This window comes from Anguilla rostrata, chromosome 17 (genome assembly GCF_018555375.3).
Source record: "Anguilla rostrata isolate EN2019 chromosome 17, ASM1855537v3, whole genome shotgun sequence".
NCBI classification, from domain to species: Eukaryota; Metazoa; Chordata; class Actinopteri; order Anguilliformes; family Anguillidae; genus Anguilla; species Anguilla rostrata.
In genome coordinates this window covers 27,708,089-27,721,986 of record NC_057949.1, presented here as the reverse complement: position 1 = coordinate 27,721,986, position 13,898 = coordinate 27,708,089, and positions in this window count along the sequence as shown.

Below are 13,898 nucleotides of genomic sequence, written 5' to 3'. Positions count from 1 at the left end.
TTATAACTATCCAAAAATCACGAGTGGATTGAATGAATATGCAAACGTCTCCACAGCACTATAAGGTTTCCATATAACTGATTATATTTGTACTCTGTCCAGACAGGGTTGCAGTTCTCTCAGATAAAAATGATTTTTTCAGCATTCAAGTTCTACGCCTGCTGTATTCGAAGAACAGATGTGCACATTGTTATCTTTTATAAAGCCACACAGTAAATTTTGTAATTCCTTGTACTATAGCTAAGAAAGACCTCCTGCTAAAATAAATTTGGTATGACCTTACAGTTTAAGCCATTAATATTAATAATGAATGTTTTGTCATGCCAGAAATGCTTTCTTTTTATTAATCCGTGGCACACAAATTAGGAACATCTCTAGCCTGTGATATGCCCTTGCTTGAGTTTATGAGGGTAAAATATTAGCAGCATCTTGAGGATGTTCCTTATATTACAGGATAAATCTTTGATGTCTGAACAATGCAAAATTCGTTCAGAATTTCGAAAAATCTGCTTCCTTTTCCGAGTTTTTCTTTAATATTTGTTTTTCCACTGTATTTTGATAATGTGCGGTATTTCTGAAGCACTGTGCGGTATCTTAAGTCGCTCTGAAGGCACATGTTTATACAGGGATTGAGGGACAACTCCACAGAGAGAATTTCAAAAGCCCCAGTGGCTTTGTCTTTAAAGAAGGGGGGTGTCACGTTGTCGACACCTGTCTGTCGGGCTGTTTTGACAGGAGTGGATTCAGCTGTCCTTAATGAAGACCTTGGTCATGGCCCGTCCTCCACAGGAGCTGCGAGCTCTCCTCTCTTCCTGTTCGTCCCACCGGGAAGCTTACTGGCGAGGATTATGGAGACACCGCGTCGTGTCACATTGGATGCTGAAGTTCAACTCGTGAAACAGTAATAACGTAAGCCAACAGTCAGTTGCTAACCCTTTTGACTTTAGCACGTGAGTCACTTTAACCCTTTTAGGTGTATGATCACAAATATGTGATTACAATGTTCTTAACTGAACATCGTACTGCAATGCTGATGTCACAGTCACTGGGCCTACTGCTATTTTAAATTAATGGAGTTCCAGGGCACTGACACTTCTTTGACAGTTTCTTTAACGAGATGCTAACGCTTAGTTGTCATGCAATCTGTTCAGCTTCACGGTGTTTTGCCCGCTGGTTCTGAATCAGTTGAATGAATCCTTCTCCCCACCCCCCTGTTTATGTGAAAAAGATTAAAACTGCTCTGAGATCAGCGGATGTGGCAGAATCTGACGAAACTCCCCGGCCCCCTCCCCCGCTCCCCCGCTCTCCATACTTTCCTCGAAATGGCGATTCACATTTACTGTGTGCTCCACTAGGCGGCGCTGTTGACCCGATGGTGTGTTATTACTGGTTCAGTGGAGAGCATTGTGTTTTACTGTACTTTACTAAATAAATATGCAACCAACATTATTTTCTGACCGGACGATTGATATACAGAACTGAATTGTTTCAATGCGACTACAAATGCAAGCATTAACTGGAGATATACAGTGTACCAATGGTGTAAATGGCTGAATTTTACAATGCAATCATTGTTCTACAATACAGCCACTGATAGAGGACATTTTATATCCTGTGTAACATGTAAATGTACAGGCCTCATAAAACATGGAATGATAAACCAGGAAGCCTGCTCTTTATTTTGGTGAGCCACAATTCACATTCACATCTCATCTCAGTGTGTGTTTAGCATGTATCCCAAGCAAGCATAATGCGAGATTGAGAACTCTTTTTTTCTTGTGCAAAGCTCACATTTTTTGCAGTTATTTCCAATTAAGTGAAAGGGCATCTTCTGGAAATCTCACATTGTGGAGTGGAGTACTTTTTGCATAAGGAAGGACATTTTTCTTATTGCTACCACACAGTAGAAAGTTGCTTATCTCATCACACTAGTGTGTACTTGCCTAGGACTGATTTAAATCATGCATGTTGTGTCTGTAAGGAGAAACATCCCCAAAACAAAGTTCATGAGGACCCACGTGGTGCTGTAGCAGTAAGGCAGTTCTGGTTATCACCAAGGGCATAGAGACGGGTTGGACAGGGTTGGGTGGGGTGGGGACGGCATTGTGCTTAGCATTTTTTGAAAACAAACTTTGAAGTCACGTGGCAAAATAGTCCCAGGAATTTGGAATGCCAGGTTGCGTTCATAAGCCTCCAAGGTCGCAGCCCTCACTGTGAACTGTGGGCATTGCAGACAAGCACACACCCCTCCCCAAAAACACTTCCTGCCACTGGTTACCTCTTCTCTTCCCCTCTGCCCACTCGCTGCGTGAGCTCGCGCAAGTCGCTAAGCGAGGGGAATGTGGCCAGGCTGCAGGCACGTACCTGCCCAGTGGGGGGCAGTGGTTAGCAATAAGGCACAGGCATCCCACCAACCGAACCCCTGCCTCCCTGGGAAATGTGGTGACTAATTTCTTACGCCACCCTGTAGTCCTGCCAGGTATAGCCAGCCCTGGCATAGCCAGGTTTTTGGCTGGACAGCAACAGTGGGGCCAGCCCTATAAAGGCGAATGCCTGTGACTGACTGACTGAGTGACTGAGTGATGAAGTTACACCATTGGTCGACCGAGTTATGAAGTTACACCATTGGTCCGCCGGTCCAGCCATATACTAGGTTTTGACCTGGTCTTGTTGCCAGGTAACAGGGAACATCCACACCGCGGGACAGTGTCTTCAGAGGTTAAACCATCCTGAAGCCCCTCGGACGGTCATCAGAATTTTGATTTTGCGCCCCGGAAGATTGATACCATTGCCAAGGAAGGATTCGGGGCTAATCAATAAACCATTTAGCTCACTGCTCCGGTGGAATGGCCTGGCTTTCTTCCCTCGTTCAGACTCGAAACTTTATCTTCTTCTTTTTTCTTTTTTTGTGATAATGAGGAACTCTTCCACTGTGGCCGCGGGGGTGAGGGGGACAGAGGGCGGGTTTTGATGAAGGGTTTGGGTCGGTGATGAAAACGCTCGGGCCCAGGAGGGGCACAGAGGACACCTTTGTTGGCCCTGCAGAGGTCCTCCGCGCTGGCGCACAGTGGCGGCCATTGTGCTTTCCCGCCATCTAAAAGCGGCCCATACGGTCATCCGGGACCGGGCCCCTCAGAACCACACATCTGCAGGCACAAGAGCAGGCCCTCAGCAGAACAGCCGCCAGACAAGGGAACAAGGCAACAGAACACATTCTGTCTCTCTCCCTCTCTCTCTCTCTCTCTCTCTTTCTCTTCTCTCTCCCTCTCTCTCTCTTTCTCTCTCTCCCTCGCTCTCTCTCTTGCTTTCTCCCTCTCTCTCTCTCTCTCGCTCCCTTGCTCTCTCTCACTCTCTCTTTCTGTCTCAAAAAAGAATGAGGGAAAGAAAGGAAATCTCTTTCAGAGTTTCAGAGGGCCGTTCTTTTCCCCGAAGGGCCTGAGTCGGGTCCACAGGGGGCTGGTGGGTCGTTTGGGGTATTTAATTAGACCCCGTATGCGTGACACATGTTTTCCCCTCACACTTACGAGCCCCCAGCCCAGTGTGAGTGCTCCCAGTGTGACTCGCTTATCCTCCCAGTCCCATTCTGACTCCGCCATCCCAGAAACCCGATTGCAGCCATCTTATCTGATCGGAGCGTTACCATGGTAAGGGCTTCACTTCTCATTTTGGGTTTTTGATGGTCTCAGTTCATATTTATGTTACGTATGTAATGCTGCTACAGAATTTCCAAAAAATAAATTCTGTAGTTGATGCTTAAGCTTTGGCTGTAGATTTGTTAATGACTTTTACCACAATCAAAATACAGTGAAAACATCTTAAAGCTTTTTTAAAATTTTATTTAATTTTTTTGGGAGATGGAGATGTCATTTAATACTGGCAACAGTTTTAATTTATTATAAATGTTTGGTTAATTCTGTTGATAAGTCAAAATGATGTTCTTGGTTGATTTAAGATAGACAATTTGTTTTTAATTGAATTAATTTTTCATAGCTTAAACAAATGTGGATATATAAACTGTTATACTGTTATATAAACAAATGTTCATATAACAGTAGAATTTATTTGCGAGAGTGTGAATGTGAGTTTGGGCAGACAATATTTGAGATTCCATCTCGTGGTGCTCGATGAAAACTGGCTCATGAACTGCGAGTGAGTGGTTGTTTTATGAGGTGTCTAAAATGTCACCACTGGACTGGTTTCTCCCCCCCTGGTGATACTTGTGATAATGAGATGCTTGTGCGCTGAGCTTCACTTGTGAGAACTTCCATAAGGAAAGTGTGAAATCTCACCACGGTTGCTCGCATCATCGAAGGCATCATGTTCAGCAGCAAGGGCATCAAAAAAAGCACCATGTTGTGCGGTTTCTGATCCCTTTTAACGGTTCTGGTTTGATTCAGTTGCCCAGGTAGTTTTAATTTGGTTTGGCCACCTGTCACTGAAGCCTTGTTCCTTGCTGTTGAGATTATGGATTTGCTCTGTGTTCTGATCCTAGATCAGTTTTTTTTAATGAAGTGTTCCGTATCCCTATAGCAACGTGCTGTATGGCTTTCACTGGAGCGCTGTTTTCAGGAGGAACTATGCATTTTACGTTACATTACAGGCATGTAGCCGACGCTCTTATCCACTTTTAGCATTAACATAGCGTTTACTACATTGCATCCATTTATTCAGCTGTCACAATGCAGGTCACAAGGTACCTTGGCTCAAGTGTCCTACCTGAGAATCGAACCTGTGACCTTTTGGTTACCAGACCAGCTCCTTACCCACTACACTACACTGCCGCCCCCTGCGCGAGTGTCCGCAGTGCATCCGCCCTCACGCCTCAGTCAAACGTTCTTCTTCTTGATGGATGAAACGGGTCACTGTTTCCCCCCAAAGGAGAGAAGAAAGGACTTTGTGACATGCGTGTTCCTGATTTCTGAAGGATCGTTAATTTTGTCCGTAGTCTGGTGTCTGTGCAGAGTTGAATGCGGAGTTTTGTTCTTCCGCATTGGTCTGCATTCACGTTGCTGTTATACCGCTTTCGAATGCAAATAGCCTCACCCACACACCCGTGGTTCTGAGCGCTTTTAGTTATAGTATGGATGTGTAGACAGCATATCAATTGAGTCTCTGTGGGGTTGGTGGGGGGGGGGATGGTATGTAGAATTATTACGTACCATTATGAATTTATGAATAATAATTTCCTCTTTATAAGGGTCTTCAAAGGGTGACACATTTAAGCAGACTTCTACAAGTAATTCAACTACCTTGGGGGGGGGGGGTAAGCATGTTACACCGACAAGTTAAGATAAAATACATAGTAATGGGTTAAAACAGAAATCACATGTTCATATTTTAAAAAAGAAAAGATACAGAGATTTAATTACTGTGTTGAAAATTAATGAAGCTTGACATATACTTTCCAAGGCCGTGTAATTCTGCCACATTGGTTTAAAATATATTATGCTGTGTGAGAATTTAAATTTTGAATATAGTTGAATATTGGTATACAGTTTAAAACATGATGTGACACCAGTCCTGAATGCCATATGCGGCATAAATATTGAAATTTATGGTCTATCCTGTCCTGTCCAAGATGTAGGGAAAATGGATTTCTTTGTTTAAAATATGATTCCCCCAACCCCCCCCACCCCAAATTCCCAAAACTTCTTTCCCAAATGAGATTTTCCATTGCTCTAAGATTATTTCTGAACCACTTCTAAAATTAGTGGCAGCTTCATTTCCACCAATTCAAGGGTTCCAGAACAGTTTTTTTTTTGTTTTTTTAAAGTAATGTTGATGACTTCAGCATAAATGACTATGATTCATTATTCTGGGATTTCGTAGGAAAACCAACTGATTTTCCATTTTAGGTTTTTTCACAAAATCGAGTCTCCTGTTCTTGCAGCCTTTGCCGAAGGTGGTGTGAAATTGTACTGCTTAGAGATCTAAAATCCATGTCATCCTCTTGTGTGAAAGGCAATTAGCATTTCAAAGAGCCGCCCTCATTTTCCTTCTTACAGTACATACAGGTAATATGCAGGTATGCCATATTTTAGTGATATCTTTAGAACTCTTCTTCGGATTTGGTCGTCTACAAAGTTGCCTGACGGCTTTTTTTTTTTTTTTTTTTTTGCGCGCAGATGTTGTTTTGCAAATGATCACATGGGATACATTTCTATAGAAATTCTGCGCTATGCTGTCATACTAAGCCTCCAGGCTGGTGTTGTAATACGGGTTAAAGCAGCCAAATGAGTGTAATCTCAGTGCAGCTGAGTTGAGTGTGTTAGTGCTAACTAAAGATGAAGACCCTGCAGAGTGCTGCATAATTTGCTGTAGTCCATCCGTTTTATGTTAAGGAAAACCAAAAGAAAATTATTAACGTGCAGCAGAATCAGTGCTGCTGTATGCATTTAATTAAATTAATTGTTGGCCTCTTGATAGCAACATAGATTTAGGAAAATATATTTACTCTGCTTATTTTTTTTTTTTTTTTGAATACATCTTTTTTTATATTGAAATATGCTGATTGAGAGGTTTAGGACATAATGGGTGCTGAATGGCAGTCTGACGTGAAAGAAACTCAAGTCGGGCCCCCCCTGATCAGTGCGTCTGGCGGGCAGATAAAAAACAGAACATTACTGACTCTGCAGTGAAGCTTTGCAGTGGAGCTCTGCAGTGAGGCTCTGCAGTGAATCTCCACAGTGAAGCTCTGCAGTGAAGCTTTGCAGTGGAGCTCTGCAGTGACGCTCTGCAGTGAAGCTCTGCAGTGAAACTCTGCAGTGAAGCTCTACTGTGAAGCTCTGCAGTGAAGCTCTACAGTGAGGCTCTGCAGTGAAGCACTGCAGTGAAGCTCTGCAGTGAAGCTCTGCAGTGAGCCTCTGCAGTGAAGCTCTGCAGTGAAGCTCTGCAGTGAAGCTCTACAGTGAAACTCTGCAGTGAAGCTCTGTGCAGTGAAGCTTTGCAGTGAAGCTCTGCAGTGAAGCTCTGCAGTGAAGCTCTGCAGTGAAGCTCTACAGTGAAGCTCTGCAGTGAAGCTCTGCAGTGAAGCTCTGCAGTGGAGCTCTGCAGTGGAGCTCTGCAGTGAAGCTCTACAGTGAAGCTCTGCAGTGAAGCTTTTCTGTGGAGCTCTGCAGTGATCCCCTGCAGTGAAGCTCTACAGTGAAGCTCTGGTCGTGAGGCTCTGCAGTGGAGCTCTGCAGTGAAGCTCGCTGATCTGTCACGTCCTGAGTAACTCTGTGCTGTTGAACAGCCTCGCTGATCCCAAGCCCTGAGCTCCAGAGAAAGAGAGGAATCTCTTTAATGTCGCACATCAAACAGAAGCTACCCGCCCACACTGCCCTGATATTCAGTCCCTGTTTTTTTTTTTTCTTCTTTCTTTTTTTTCTTTTCTTTACTTCCCACGTTAGTCTGGATCTGCGGGAGAGAGAGAACTCCTGGCCTGCTCAGTCATTCAGCGAGCGCTGTCTCTCAGTACGACCTCAACAATGTGCTGGACACGCAGCAATGCCTGTGTAGGGCGGGGCCTATTCTTTTCTTTTTTCTTTTCTCTTTTTTCTTTTTAAACGAAGAGGCTGTTGTGTCTGTCTGTGATAGGGTGGATCCTGCTGGAGATTAAACAAAATGAGCAGCTACTTATCAGATCTGGGTCAAATACGCAGTTGTTTTGGAGTCAAATACTTTTCTACGCTTTACTGATCTTGTCTGGTGCATCGGAACCAATGGAAATACTCTCAAAAAGTGCAAACCCCGCCTTCTGGTCATATTGGCAGGCTCAGTTACACCAGGCAAGATCAATAGAGCACAGAAAAGTATTTGAATCCAAAACAATTACGTATTTGATCCAGGTCAACTACATATGTATGCATGTTTTGGAAAATATATTTAACAATATATCTAATTTTATTCATACTGTCGTTTTTTTTTTTTTTTTTTCAGGCAGTTGAGTACTGCTTCCTCATGAGAGATTGCAAGCCCCTCCCCTCCCCCCCCCCACAATAAACTCATGTGTGATTTTGTGTGTTGGTCAGAAACTGGCATCCTCCGGGCCCCCAGCGGGAGATGAGCAGGACAGTGCCCCCCTCCCCCGGGGATGGAAGTGCTTCCTGTCTCCCCAGGGGCGCAGATACTACGTCAACACCAGCAGCAACGGTAAACGCCGAAATGACCGGGCTACCTGCAGCCATCGACCACCGCAAACCGGAAACACGCCTATTAGGACTTCACCTGGGCTTCCAGAACTTAGGCAGACCCTATGCGTGGTGCCCAAACGCTCTTCATAGTGCAATATATCACTGCTTGGCATTGAATCAATTCGGCGGTGAAAAATATCTATGTACGTATAGATATTTTATTACAGTATTGATTCCGTCGGGTTTTTTTAAATACAAAATCCATGTTACAACTTCGCATCGCATTTTCACAACTGCCCCCACTACAAATGTAACACCTTTTTACTGCGCCATAAATAGTAAATCCCCACTGCAAATGTCCTTAACTAATAACTTAACTCCTCCACAAATGCAGTGCCCTTTATACAAGTGTTGGGCTACGAATGTATAGCTTCGCATGACTGAGAAACAAAGAGAGATGGCTTCATATACTTACTGAAAAGATGGACAGGGTACAGACAATAAACCTTAATCTTATCTACATTTTTTTTTTACTATTTATACAAATTATTTGTTTAATATATCCAAAGTATTTCAGACAAAAAAAAACAGTTGTGGTTATGCATAATTATTTGTTTAGTATAGCTGGGATAACTGAATAGATATCCTGATTAATTCCTCCATTATTAAAATGTTGAATATTTTACGGCACGGTACCAAACACCCACGAGGAGGTCACAGTCGGGGGGATATATCATAAGGCCTGGTTTTCTGGGGGCCCATAACACAAAGCTTTCTCTCCAGCCTGTAACTTTATCGAACTTGCTGTCACCAGACTGAGTCATCCCTAAATAATGTAATTTGATTAGTAAAAAAAAAAAGGAAGAAAAGATGTCCAACTCATGTTATTTGGGGTACTTTTATTTAAAGCGAGGATGGGAAGACGGGGGTGAGGATGTCACGATGTCTTCTCCAAGGCGAGCGTCGCGTGTAAACGCTGCGCTTTCGTTCGCGGTGGCGCCGATGAGTCACGGCCACTGCGCAGTGACGGGGAGCGGGGGAGGGGGGTGCGAAAAGCCGCGCGAAAATCCGTCAATACGGTCACTCCCTCATTTGCATCATAAAGCACCGCGGACCGTGGTCACAGAGAGATGAAATATCACAGTTGCTTGGTGACCAACTTCCTGTCGAGAATACGTCGGTTGTTTTTTGATTTTCGGTCAGGCTACTGCGCAAATGTTTAACCGAACAAAGACACAACAGAGGGATGACCGTTACTGAGGTCTGGCTCCAAAGGCCTCAATTTACCATACCAATATGCAAATGAATATTTTCAAAGCTTCAGAAGTGTTAGGTGGGGTTTTGAGCAACAGAAATTGCAACGTGAATAGCGTGCGTTTGAAAATCCATGGTGAGGCAGCGGCACCTGTGATGTTTGCCCTTGAACAGGTTTCTGAACCTTAAATGCTTCTGGAAGCATCCAGCAGCAAAATGCATAGCATTGAAATGAATGGTGGTGACCAGCATTTTAAATGTATAGCATGTAAACAGTTCCGCTGGTTGTTTACCTGAATATGGATATGCTTACAAAATATTAGAATTTGCTTTTTATCAGAATCACCCAAGAAATCACTTTCTTTTCTGACTGCTTGTCATACAACCATCTTCTTTTGAAAGTATTTTCTTGTTGCGACAGTTTTCTTTTGTGTACAAAAAAAAATAGGTACAACTCAACATAATGTTGTCATATCTCGGAGAGTATGCGACTCTGAAGGAAGTGATAAATGTACTCTTAATCACAATGACCACCTCACCACTCATCCAGTTCCTCCGTAAACAGGCTATTTTTTATGGTTGTTTTTCTGCATTTCTTTCTCGTGTGAAAGGTCAATGTGGTGCAAACAGGAAGTGGCCAGTGACCCAGGCCCCAGTGGGCCTTTTGTTCTGCACTCCTGTCCCTCTGCAGAGATGTGGCTTTCTTTAGCTCTCTATTATTATTAATATTATTATTATATATTATTATTATAGATAGCTAATGAAAGCACTGCTGATTCTTTGTGGTTGACAGTGTATGACGGTCCTTTTATGGAAAAGATGGCCGCTTTTATCCAAAGAAAAATAAAAAAAAGAGGTGCTGGCTTGGTGCTAACCTTTCTCCTTTAATTGCAACATTACACCTGGCGCAGTTTGCACTGGGTGAAGGTGCATTTGCACCTTAACTCAAGGTTTGAGGGCTGGTGCATGCTGCCCTCTTCACTGACAGGTCCACCTATGAAACAAAGTTACAGGGATTACAACTTTTAAGAGTTACTGCATCATTCATGGATAGACCATTCAGGTAAGATTGCTCAAGTCAGCGCCTATCCGAAGACCACTTGTAAAGCCCAGTCTCCCAGGCTGCACCCTATCCCCACACGACACACAATTATTTTTAAAGCCGTGATTGTCCTATATACCTACCCACAGAGGTGCTCAGTTTTCTCAACCACTGAATGCCTCGTGCCCGCTCAAACCGATCAAAGCCAGAAGACATACACACCACACACACACACCACACACCACCACGCACACACACACCAACAACACACACACAAACACACACAGCACACACACACACCACCAACCACCCGCAACCACGCACACACACAAGCAACAACACACACCTCACACACCACACACTCAACACACAACGCACAACACACACCACACCACACACACAAAGCAAACACACACACACCAACAGCAAACACGCCACACACACACCACGCATACCCGCACCGCCACACACACACACACACACGCCACACACACACAGCACACACCAACACCACACACCAACACATCACACCTCAATATGCACACACAAGTCATCACACACAACCACAAGCACTACATCACCACACACACTACACACACACGCACATACACAGACACACAAACGTACACCACGCATCCATCCAGACACCACACCATACAAGCCCAGTCACACTGCACACACACACACGCACACACACCACACACACATCAGCAAACTCCAAGCCCTACCGCACACAGACACGCACTCACACACAGCAACACCCACACACACACACACGCCACATGCCCTCACACACGCCACCGCTCGCCCACACACACGCACACACACACACACACACACACAACACAAACACACCACACTCACCTCACACACCACACCCGCACACAGCACACCACACACACACCACGCACACAAAACGCCCTACGCACACCCACACCAGCACACACACCGCACATCACACGACCACACCACACACCACACGCAAAACACACGCACCACCACACACGCACACCACCACACCACACACACACACCACACCACCCACACACCACACCCTCCCCCCCCCCACGCTCCAAGCCACCTCCCGTGATTCCACCTCTCAATGTCTATGGCACGTGATTCCACTGATGATGTCACTTTGAGTACGGTAGCTGCAGTCCTGCAGTACTGCTGCTCCCGGAGAAGAGGGCTCCCACCTCGATCTTCATCCTCATCCTCATCCTCGTCACCGTGCCGTGCTGTAACCATGCAGAGCTCTTATTTCTGTTGTTAACGTGGGCGGCAGTGGCAGCAGGTGTGTTGCATGATGGTTAGGTAACCGGAGGTAAGTGAGTGGGCTGATTCCCTGGTGAGCAAGGTGCTTATCCTGAATTGCCTCAGAAAATGACAAGCTTTATGAATGGATTGTATGTTTAAAAAAAATTTAAGAGAGTATCTGCTTTAAAAAAGCTGAAATGTTATCCACAAATTGGTTTAATGCCTCTCTACACCTCCAAAATAGAGTTCCTGGGTTGTGATCCCGATAGGACTCCTTTTCTCAAAACTTGCATGGTGTACCCCACCCAAGATCCTGCAGTAATCCAAGCATTTACACGTTCAACTGTCACTCCTGGAAAAACCCTTGTGGTTCGCAGAGATCATCAGGCACGCACTTGTCTTAAGCCCCACCCAGCCCCAACCAAGCCCCACCCAGCCCCACCCAGCCCCAACCAAGCCCCACCCAGCCCCACCCAGCCCCAACCAAGCCCCACCCAGCCCCAACCAAGCCCCACCCAGCCCCAACCAAGCCCCACCCAGCCCCACCCAGCCCCAACCAAGCCCCACCTCCCCAGCAACCAAGCCATTCTGAAGGTCTCTGAAGCTCTGTGTCGAGGTGCCGAAGTCAGGCTACCTCTTTTCGGTGATGATGCCGCTCGGTTTTTATACTGCGGTGCTGCCAGATTCGGGTCCGAGGGCCTGATGGAACAAATCAGATAAACTTGCAGCCCCTGGAGAAATCGCTGCTGAATTATCTGGCGGAAATGAGAACGGCTCCACGCAGAGGAAACGAGAAGGCTTCCCTTTATTTTTATATTCGGTGAAATCGTTCCTGAAGGCCAGGCTATTTCTCATTAAGTCTCTCATTTCTAATTTTCCTCACCCTGGAGGGGGAAGTGGGGGCGGCGGTTGGGGGGTGGGGGGGGGGGAGTGGGAGACATCCGTTAGAGAGAGATTTCTCCGCCTCTGCCTCTACCTCACAGTGGCAGCGGCAACAGAAATGATGTATTTGTGCTGTGAAAAATCTATTTGTGGTTAAATGGAGGGAACACAAAGAAGGCCTAGGCTGAATGGCGAGGGGTGGGGGGGCAGGGCTGGGGCTGGGGGAGGGTGGTGTTTACCATTAATAGGGCCTGTTTTTCTGTTCATCTGCTCTTATCTTTCCTCTGCCATTTTCCAAACCTGGCCTATCCAGGTCTGCAAATGCTCACGCCCTTTTAACAGGGATATACAGAACTGTATTCAGCATTCTCCAAATCCATTTCATTAGAGCACGGTTTGACTACACAGTGCGGTACATACAGTAGCTGAATAACAAGATGTTCCACTTGTTTCTTTTTCCTGGATTTAACAGAGCCCTGATAGCGTCCATTCATCAAACTATATATTGGGACTACTATAATTCCAATTATACATTGAGGGGAAAAACTGGATTAGTTTACAGTTATTTGTTCCCTAAAGCTATATCAGATCACTTTAGTCATGCAGTTGATCATGTGTCGAATCTGCTGTATAATATCTTAGGGTGCAGTGTAAGATTGGGAGAAATCACATATGTAAAGATGTACAGTACAGGCCAAAAGTATTAGGTGTTGTTTTTATTTTTTATTTTTATGCTTAGGTGGAGAAGAATTCAGTTAATATAAGCACACTTACTGAATAGCAACCCAAAGTATTTTTTTTCTACCTACAATAGCACAAAAAGATGAGTTTTGGCCTCAACTGTTTATAACACAAATCGGTCATTTGGAGAGAGGATGTAAGATACCATTTGAGAGTATGGACTGTTACGTACTCACTGTTTTATCAATCGATAAGGATCACTTCTTCTGAGATATGTGACTGATCTTTCTGATCCCTTTCATAACAATGGTAATTAGTAAATGGTAATTGTCACCATCTGGTATTCTTCTTACTGTAAATCTCAAAATCGCTTTGTCTAATGTTCCCTTCACGTGGTTTCCATTTCCTTAACCACTTCCAGCATGTTAAATCTGATTGGCTTTTTCCCCAGTACTTGACCTGTCAAAGAAAGCATCCACCAAGGTTCCTCTTTAGGCCCGACTCATCTTTGCCCACAGCCATGACAATATATTGTTCGCTGCCAAAGTCGAACCGGTTATATAGAAAACTGGTTCAATGTTCATTTGTAATTTATTGCAGCCGCACCTGTCTAAAAAAAAAACACATCCTCTAAGATCTGTGAAAGATGATCTCCTCTTTCTGTCCTG